The sequence below is a fragment of the Sphaerodactylus townsendi genome, linkage group LG03, assembly GCF_021028975.2.
Source record: "Sphaerodactylus townsendi isolate TG3544 linkage group LG03, MPM_Stown_v2.3, whole genome shotgun sequence".
Lineage (NCBI taxonomy): Eukaryota > Metazoa > Chordata > Lepidosauria > Squamata > Sphaerodactylidae > Sphaerodactylus > Sphaerodactylus townsendi.
Window position 1 is genome coordinate 133,562,712 of NC_059427.1, and position 9,399 is coordinate 133,572,110.

Consider the following 9,399-nt stretch of genomic DNA (forward strand, 5'->3'; position numbering starts at 1 on the left):
ACCACTCCAAACAATTTCACACACTTTGGAAAGCGCCAGAAAGCAATGCAGGCGCATGTGTGAACTAGCAAGTGTCTTTGGTGCTTCTTCCTCTACTGCAGACGATCCATAAAAGCAAAAAGAACCCAAGGCAGCAATAACCAGTGATAACGACATTCCCTGTATGTTTCACCAGTGTTTACAGGCAATTTTTTTCCGCCCATAGACAGGCTGGCACTTGGGCAGCATCAGTTCTCTCAGTACTTGCTGCCAAGAGCAATGGAGTGCCTGGGATATCCCCCCCCCCCAGGGAAGCACTGAAGAAGACAGCCATCAAAGCCGCCCATGTGATCGCACCCGGGTGCCAGGGGCCAGACGCTCACACACACTCTGGGGGAACCCAAAGTCATTCCTTGTGGTTGCTTACAGATTATCCCATGGGTCAGGTGTAAACGGCCGCTCCAGTCTTAAAACACCTCTCCTTCCCCTAACCAGAGCCCGACCATTTCCAGATGCGACCCGTGCATCCGCCCCTCCCTCCCGGTTTCTAAATTCCGACTTACCTTTGGATGGCAGGGGATTCCCTGGATGTCTCCCTTCCTTTGCCGAGAGACCCCCAATCCCTCCTCCCCAACGTGGCCGCCTCTCTCGGCTTCCAGTCGTCCTCTCACCTGAAGGCAGCTTCGATCCTCAGCGGACTGGACCGCTGGAAAGTGGTGGCGGGAAAGAGGTGGCGCGTTGGGGTGGCTCCGGCGCGGGTTTTTATGCCTCTCCTGGGGCGGAGGGAATAACGAGTTGCTGTAAGAGACGGAAAGGACGGAGCGTGAGAAAGTCCCCGAGAGACACTTGGGAAACCGGGGGAAGGGGGGGGGGTCGCATTAGGGCGTGCTGCTGCTGCTGGAGACTGCAACCTTCCCCCCGCCTCTTCCTTTGATCGTCGGGCAGCCTCTTCCAACACGGCTTCTCCCTCCGTGAACCAGGGATGCAGCTGCAGCACCTACAAACGCTGGGCTACGACCATCAGGGCAGCTCACCCCTCCCCTCCCCTGGGAAGAGCAGAGCAGCCCTGGGGACTGTGGAGACTGCCAGCGCTCCAGCGAATTCCCATCAGGCTTCTGGGGAAAGCCCAGGATTTCAACAGCCAGGCATCCTCAAGCAAATCGCAGCCATAAAGGTCAACCTCAGCCAGCCTTTGCTATTCCAGCTGCAGGGGAGACTTAAATACAGAAAGGCCCTGTGATCTACCCAAGTCCTTGGCAAGGTAATTGGTCACTCCACACAAGGTAGAATCCCCCCCCCCCCCGCCCAGTTCTTGAACAACATGGCTTGGGCTAAGGAAAAATAACTTGGAATATAATCAAGTCAATGAGATATTGCAAATGTGAGGGCGAGAAGCAGCGGCTGGTTGAACTCCCAACGTGTGAGTTCACAGCAGAGGTGAGATTCAAATCGAGATCTTCCCAAGTACCATACAGTCCATACAGAAGGCCAATCTTCTAGACCAGGGGTAGGGAACCTTTAACACTCAAAGAGCCATTTGGACCCGTTTTCCACGGGAAAAGAAAACACTTGGAGCCGCAAATACTTTTTGACATTTAAAGATAACACTATATATATAGGGTTTTTAAAAACCTTTTACTCCGCTCATTCTGAGAAGCGCATGGATGCGCCTGCCCTGCTGCCTGCAGGGCGGGCAAGGATGAAGCCGGCGGCTTGGCCTCGCCAGCCTCCGGGAAAGCGCCCACCCCGCTCCAACGGGGCAGGCAAGAGGGGAAGCCCATGGTGCAGCCCAGCCGACCATGGGCAGTTGGTGTGCCCGCCCTGCTGCTTTCAGAGCCGGCAAGGATGGGGCCGGCGCCTCGGCTCGTGGAGCCACAGTGCAAGGGCAGAAGAGCCGCATGCGGCTCTCGAGCCGCAGGTTCCCTACCCCTGTTCTAGACCATTCAGGTCCTACATATTTAGGCAACAACATAAGAGTTGAAAGGGGTCATACAGGCCATCTAGTCCAACCCACTGCTTAAAGCAGGATCAGCCTAGAGCACTGGTTTCTAACCTGAGTACATGCACTGCCAAGGGATACACAGGGTACAATTTCAAGGAAATGGGTTGCCAGAGGCTACGTGAGTGAAAAAAGGTTGGGAAGCTAGAGCATCCCAGAGAAGTGTTTGTCCAGCTGCTGCTTGAGCACTGCCAGTGATGGGGAGCTCACCACATCCCTTAGGTTGCGGATTCCACTGCTGAACTGCTCTAACTGCAAAATGTTTTCTTACTATCCAGCTGGTACCTTTCTGCCCATAATTTAAACCAATTAAGAAGCAGCAGCAGCAGCAGCAGAAGAAGAAGAGTTTGGATTTATATCCCCACTTTCTCTCCTGTAAGGAGACTCAAAGGAGCTGTTGGGATTTGGCAAGTGCCAGTCACACAATCCAGCAAGGAAGAAGTTAATTGATGCATGCTAATTAGTTAGTGAGGTCAGAAGTCACTGACCAGGTAATTGATCCCTATTGGTCAAGCAGACCTGGCATGGACTACATGCAGCGCTGCACGTAGGCTATAGATTTATATTCTTTGTTACTCTCTGCACATGCTCTCTAATAGCCTGTTAGCCATGCAATAGTCAAGCTGAGAGCTAGCTAATGAAGCTAGCCAGTTAGAAAGATATTTTCCTTTTCTTTTGCCTCCAAGTTCCCCATCCCTATATTGTAGCTAGTAAACATAATTTACAGTAGACAACTGGCTCTGTCTCATTATTATGCAAACTCTGCTTTATAAGTGTCACAACAAGCTTACAGTCTTTTTTCCCTTCCACCACTCCACAACAAACACCCTGTGAGGTGGGTGGGGCTGAGAGAGCTCTGAAGAACTGTGACTAGTCCAAGGTCACCCAGCAGGCATGTGTTGGACTGCATAAAATAATCTGGTTCACCAGATAAACCACCACAGCTCAAGTGGCAGAGAGGGGAATCAAACCCAGCTCTCCAGATTAGAGTGTACCTGCTCTTACCTACTACACTACGCTGGCTCTCCTATTTTGTGAGTCCTATTCTCTCTAACCAACAGGAACCACTTTTTGTCTTCCTCTTAGTGACAACCTTTCAAATGCTCAAAGACAGCAATTATTTCCCTCCCTCAATATTCCCAAATCCCTCAGACTTTCCTCATAGAACTTGATCTTCAGGCCCCTGATGACCTTTGTCACTCTCCTCTGCACCCAGTGGCATAGCGCCAAGGGGGCAGGGAGGGTTGTGCGAGCACCGGGCGTGGCAGGGGTGTTCCAGGGCAGTGTGTGTGTGGCAGGGGCACAGGGCATACGTGTGCCCCAGGCGCAGTTCCCCCTCGCTCCTGTCTGCACCCATTCCATTCTGTCCACATGGTTTTTGAAGTGGGGCCTCCACCACTGTAGACAGTGCTCCAGGTGCATGCTCAGAAGTGCAACACTTTACTCAAACTTCTTCTGAATCAGGCACAGTTATCAAGACGGGAAATATTAAGAAACGTCCAAAATAATTTATCCAAAATCAGCAGTAACTGATATGCTTTGCTCACATATTCAAGTATTTATTTATTTGTTTCTCTGGCTCATTCCGCACATGCAGAATAATGCACTTTCAAACTGCTTTCAGTGCTCTTTGAAGCTGTGCGAAATAGCAAAATCCACTTGCAAACAGTTGTGAAAGTGATGTGAAAACGCATTATTTTGCCGGTGCTGAAGGGGCCTAAGATTCTGGAATCACTAAGCTACTTGTGGTGGTTGGGAATTCACCGTGAAATTGAGCATATTGAACAGGCTTGTGATGTGTGCCAAGAAAGCAATATAGTGCCTGCCTGCTGTAGCTCCCCTCCATTCTTGGGAGTGGCCAGATCAACTATACCAGTGGCCAGAACATCTTACCCAGGAAGTGATTACTTGTAGGTTAGGTAAGATGTTCTTCATATTGAAAGATGTGCATTCAAAAGGAGTGAAGATTTCTCTTATGTCTACATTTACCAGTGAAACTATCACTGAATCAAGGATGTGTTTCAGTATGCATGGTTGCCTGAAATGCTTATGATAGATAATGCAAGTTTTGCTACTAAACAACAACTCAAATGGTTTCCAGAATAAAATGGCATTCAGCATGTTACCTCTGCACCATATCACCTAAGTGGTTCTCAACCTTCCTAATGCCGCGACCCTTTAATATAGTTCCTCATGTTGTGGTGACCCCCAACCCTAACATTTATCCATTTTACAGATGGAGAACACTGATGCAGAGAGTCTTAGGCGACCCCTGTGAAAAGGTTGTTTGTCCCCCAAAGGGGTCCTAACCCACAGGTTGAGAACCACATGCAGTACAGCCTTTTGAAAAAGGCATTTTCTGAATACTGAGTGAAAGTCTCAGTATAAAGCTTGCTAATTATTTGTTCAATTATAGAATTTCACCGGATTCAATCACAGGTTTATCACTTGGTTAGACACATACATAACAGGATGTATGCATTATAAACAACAGCAACAGAAATGTCTGCATGACAGGCAAGGAAAATTGTATTTTTTTAAATGGTAGAGGATGCACATCATTTACACACTTGTGGTCTCCGCACTGAGTGTACAAGCAGAAGAAAAAAATGTGGCAGACAACCACCTCAAATGAAGGTTGCCTGGAAATGATAACGAAGCGTGTGGGTGGGGGTGGGGGATGGATCTGCTTGGCTAAGGACATTTCACAAGAGGAGAATCCCTGCGCAAACAACTAAGCACAGGAAAACTTTAATGCAAAGGAAACAGTTCAGGGGTAAGTAGGTCATGCATAAATGGTCACAATCTATTTTTAAAACATAGGCTCAGAACCCTTGTGGATACCTGCTACTATAAGAACAGTTACACACTTACAAACCCATCCAAAAGCTGGGTGCCCATCCATCCCCCGCCCCCAAAGAGGCTTCCTAGTGGCATGGGGAGGCTTGTAAAGTCAAAAAGCCTCCCTGCCATCAAGAAGCCTCTATGGCCCTTAATGGACTTATGCTGGCCAAAAGAGTGGCTTAAGACTGCAGTTCGGGCCGCCAGCCTAACACCAGCAAAATCTGGGAGGGAGCCAAATAAAGTTGGCTCTTCTGTGGATCATGCCCCTGGTCTGTCCCTGCTACACTGGCCTGCAGCAGGGCCCCTGGGATGCATCCCACACCATGTTCCAGTGCCAGGAGACTGCAGCGACCACACATTGATGGGATTGCCTGTCCACTGGGCTAAGTGACCCGGGAGTGGTGAATCTTCTGGTGTGACAATGTGCCACTCCCATAAATGGATTCACCCCCCTTTTATGTGCGTCTCTTAGTGTCTTATTCTGTTCGTTTATAAGATGGAAGGATCATGCAGAGACATGCGGATCAATTGAGAAGATGTGTTATCTTGCCTCCAACCACCCACGAGCAAGCCATAGATCCCCAATTGTCCAGTGTCTCTTTCAATCTTAGGAAGTCCAACTATACATCTGTCTGGAAGTATAGTCACTATCACTGAGAAACTGGACAAAATGGAGGGGGATTTGATCATCCTGTGTCTCCCACCAATGTAATGACTTAGGCAAGTCAATATTCTTTGAATCTCAACCCCTTCTGTATTAATAATGCTGGTCTACTTTAGAAGGTGGTTGTAAATATTATTGTACTAGTGTATGTGAAAGGTTTTCTTCAATGCTCTGCCTATGTCATAAACTGTATCAGAAAGTGACTCAGTGACTCGTGCATATTCAATCCAAGAGAATAAATTCTGAACCAGCTTTCCCCCACAGAAAGTTCTCTTCCCACCAGCAAACTACATCCAGGGGACATGTATATATATATAATATTCCCTTCTCAAATCAATTTATTTTGCCTCTATCTCATACAGTATTTTTTTTTAAAGGAACATATTTTTACACATGGAAGCCAAAGTTCAGAGCACAGTTATGGAAATAAATGGAACAGGAAAGTACCTATTCATTTTATTTTTATTTACGTTATTTATAATCTACCTTTCTCACTGAGACTCAAAGTGTATTGCTAGGTACAAGATGAAGCATCAGATAAGCAGTGTAACAGGATTACAGAAATCTGAAACAAAGAATAAGTATTAGACATGATAGGTTAAACAATGCAGAAAATGGATTACAAGTGTAAAACAGTTTAATTGTGTAAGATAATAAATGCAGTAAACTACATATTGCTCTTAATACATACTGGACTCCACAGTCCTGTTCCCTTTATTAAAGCCCCTTCCTGAAACATTTCATTATGATACAGCCTAAAACTGGGGGAGGGGAATAATAATGAGGGACCCTTTTAAACGGAGCTATTAATTTGTCATATAGATATTTTATGCATGCATTTCATCATCTGTTAGCAGCTGTGCTTTTCCTGGACTGGCTGAGTGAGATGGACCACTTATACCGGTGTATACCTGCCTATGCACTAAGATCTTTTCCAGAAGGCCATCTCTGGGTATATCATCTGAAATGAAGTAGATGGTCCTTTAATTACTTGGTTGGTGAATTGTAATCAATAAGGGAAATTAATGGAGAAGTTAGGGCACATTTGTATTTGATCCAAGTGTGTCTCTATAACAGGGAATGGAAAAGCAGATATTAAAAATATCATTTCAACCAATGTAGTAGATTTTGTTTATTAGATAGTGCTGCATTTTGATTCCTTTAATACGCCACACTTTCACTTGTATTTAGAGAAACAATGGCACTCCTAGGCTGAAGAGCAACAGTGGTAAAATACAACATTTAAATGTGGTTGAGGGGTTGATAGTAGGGACCCTCTATCACCCTCTGCTGAAGCTTCCGTTTCTCCAGTTTGGTTGTGTAGCTAGTTAGCCTGTAATAGTTTCAATGAGATTTTTTGTTGTTTCTAAGTGCTTTGCCCAGGTCAAAGATCCAAGGCACCTGCAGAACAGCAAACCAACCATATGAACTCCTTGGCTACTACAGTATTGATATAAACAATTCACTGGGCAACATTCTCCTGATGTGGCTTAAGAGAATGAAATAATGGCTTGGTAGGCCAAATCTGTGAAAAGGAAATAAAGGAGACCAATCAATTGATCAAGAACCCCTGAAATCTAATTTTAGACTTGCTTAAAAACTTTTAAGTGATTCCATTGCTTAAAAACTTTTAAGTGATTCCAGTCTATGGTTTTTATTGAGAAACAGAGCAACACTGAGGGTGGTACTGCCAGGGACATTACAACCACAGTACAGTACTTCAAAACTCATCAGTTTGGCTCATTTCTTGCTTGCTGGTCATCAATATGATGCTGATTTTTTGATGATCAATTTGACTGTTCACTAACTTGTTTGTGGCTGTTCAGCGGGTTGCTTCACTGTAATTCTGCCTAACATTCAGAACAGCATGACTGGATTTTTGTGCATGCATTTTCTTATACAATCCAGTGGAGTATTCCTCCCCATCCCTGCATCCTTGCTGCAGTTGATTTAAACAGAAAGCTATGTCAGTCACAAATCGTATGAATCAGTCACAGATATTGCTCAGTTTTAATAAATTTATCATTCAGAATTCAACTAAATAGTTTCATTGCTCATTATTCAACTACCGCAGTTCTGAGTGCTGCTGATGGCTGCTGATTGGTTTGAATTGGCATTGTCTGCAGATGAGCAGTTTTTGCAACCCCCTCCCTTCACAAGAACACCTGTTTGACAGGTATTGACAGCAGTTTGACATGAACTGAAGCAGCCTGGTTTGTCAGTACATTTCTGACTGATGCCTTTGAACAACGTAAGTTGAGTGTTGAAATTCACAGCATCCACAATGCAAAACAAGCTATGCGGTTACTCATTTGCAGTATCACATTGTTCTATCTTCTTTTAGATCTTCTATTCAACCAGGGGTTTCAGACAGCACCGAGGAAAAGGAATGTATGCTCTAGATGCATCTCCACAAATCCCCAGTGTTCATCAGTGTTTATTCAGGCAAACCTGGTTTGAATTATCATCATTGAGCTAAACCTTCATTTCACAAATTAATTCCAGTTCAAGTAAATCATGGCTTTGACTGAAAAATGAATTGAACTGTTATGTCATGTTATTGCCTAACTACATGTAATGCAAGCATGACCAACTTACTGTCTTCTCTCTCCCTCATCTGTGTAACTGGAGAAAACAAAAGAAACAGAGAAAGAAAAAATAATTGAGATGGGAGTAAAAACAGCCAATCCATGTGCAAGGGGGAAAAATCAATTTACCTTTAAAAATGTTATGTCTGATGCTGAGCATGACTTCAGAGCATGGATCACAAAATCCACACCATGGGACCATGTAGCAGAGAGGAAGCAGCTGTATGTTGTCTGCCTTTTGAAGAAATGTGGGATAGAGATAATTTAAATGAATAAATAATGTCAGGAAACTGGCACGGGGAGAAACAGTTAAACATCTCCATCATAGTGCTGTAGCTCCATTCCAAAACAAGTTCTTTCACAGCTGCTTATAGCCTTATACTGTGGATCTCTCTGACTGGGACTGTGGACATGTCTAGTTCATCCTTCTCTCATTTTCTTTTCTAAATCTTTTTAAATGTTCTTCTTAGGTACATTTTTAAATTCTACTTTATCTTTCCGTAGTCTTCTATGAAAGCCTTTTTAAAACTTACATATTGGGTCTAATCCAGCAAAAGTTAGGCAAAACTAATCCCATTCGAGAACTTGGTACTTCTACCAGCTTTTGTTAGATTGTGTCTTCTGTGCCTGGCCTAGATACATAAAATTTTTCATGGAAGGCAAAATGATGCCAAATCTTCTTTATGCTTTAATTTATCTGAGACAGCGTATTCTAAAAATGTACTCACTTCCAAGTATTAAAACAACACTGTGAGAAATGGCAGGTCTGCAAAACCAGGGTCTCCCTGCTGCTCGGGACTTTTAGGTTTGCAAAATAAGCCATCAGAGCATTCCCTTGCAGCTGCCTGATTTCCTAAGGGATATTGTATTAGTGCCAGGGAGAAGATTGTTGCTATCAGATGGTCGCTGGCTTCAAGCTTCACGCCACATTCAGTAACAATCAGAACACAAGAAAAATACAGCAGTGACATTTGGTTTTGCGCATTCCTATTGTACCAGCACCAAAGCATTATCCTGGAGCTCAGGCTATTATGCTGCTCAAACTAGGCAACATTGCAGCACTATTACATTTATTGTCCTCTAAGCTACCTGCAAGACACATATTTTATGCATAAGCTTTGTTTAACAGGATGTCTTTTAAAATGTTCATGTACATATGGTTAGAAAACATTTTCTTTCATATACCCAGCTTACTTTCATTGACACAGTGAAGATTCTTGTGCTGTGGTGGCAGCTGCTAGTGAAACAACTTACAGCCAATCAGATCTACAATTGCCAATCAGAACACCTGCTGGGCAACAGCCTCAACTGGTCCCATGTACTTT

General features: G+C 44.5%; 1 protein-coding gene and 1 long non-coding RNA gene across 3 annotated transcripts in view; both read right to left on the bottom strand.

The window, feature by feature from the left end:
• Window positions 1-1,083, bottom strand: part of CACNG5 (calcium voltage-gated channel auxiliary subunit gamma 5) — a 42,280-nt gene extending 41,197 nt beyond the window's left edge. Inside the window, exon 1 of one of the 2 annotated variants that reach the window (XM_048491235.1) lies at window positions 651-1,083. The gene's annotated coding sequence lies outside the window, so the exon portion shown is untranslated. Of the gene's footprint in view, window positions 1-542 lie in introns of both variants that reach the window. The other variant, XM_048491233.1, reaches the window with a different exon arrangement.
• Window positions 1,084-5,946: 4,863 nt separating this feature from the next.
• Window positions 5,947-9,153, bottom strand: LOC125429692. Its single transcript, XR_007244027.1, has 3 exons — window positions 8,204-9,153; window positions 8,085-8,111; window positions 5,947-6,051 (listed from the first exon to the last, which is right to left on the bottom strand). It is a non-coding gene; the product is annotated as an uncharacterized LOC125429692 (long non-coding RNA).
• Between the last annotated feature and the right edge of the window lie 246 nt (window positions 9,154-9,399).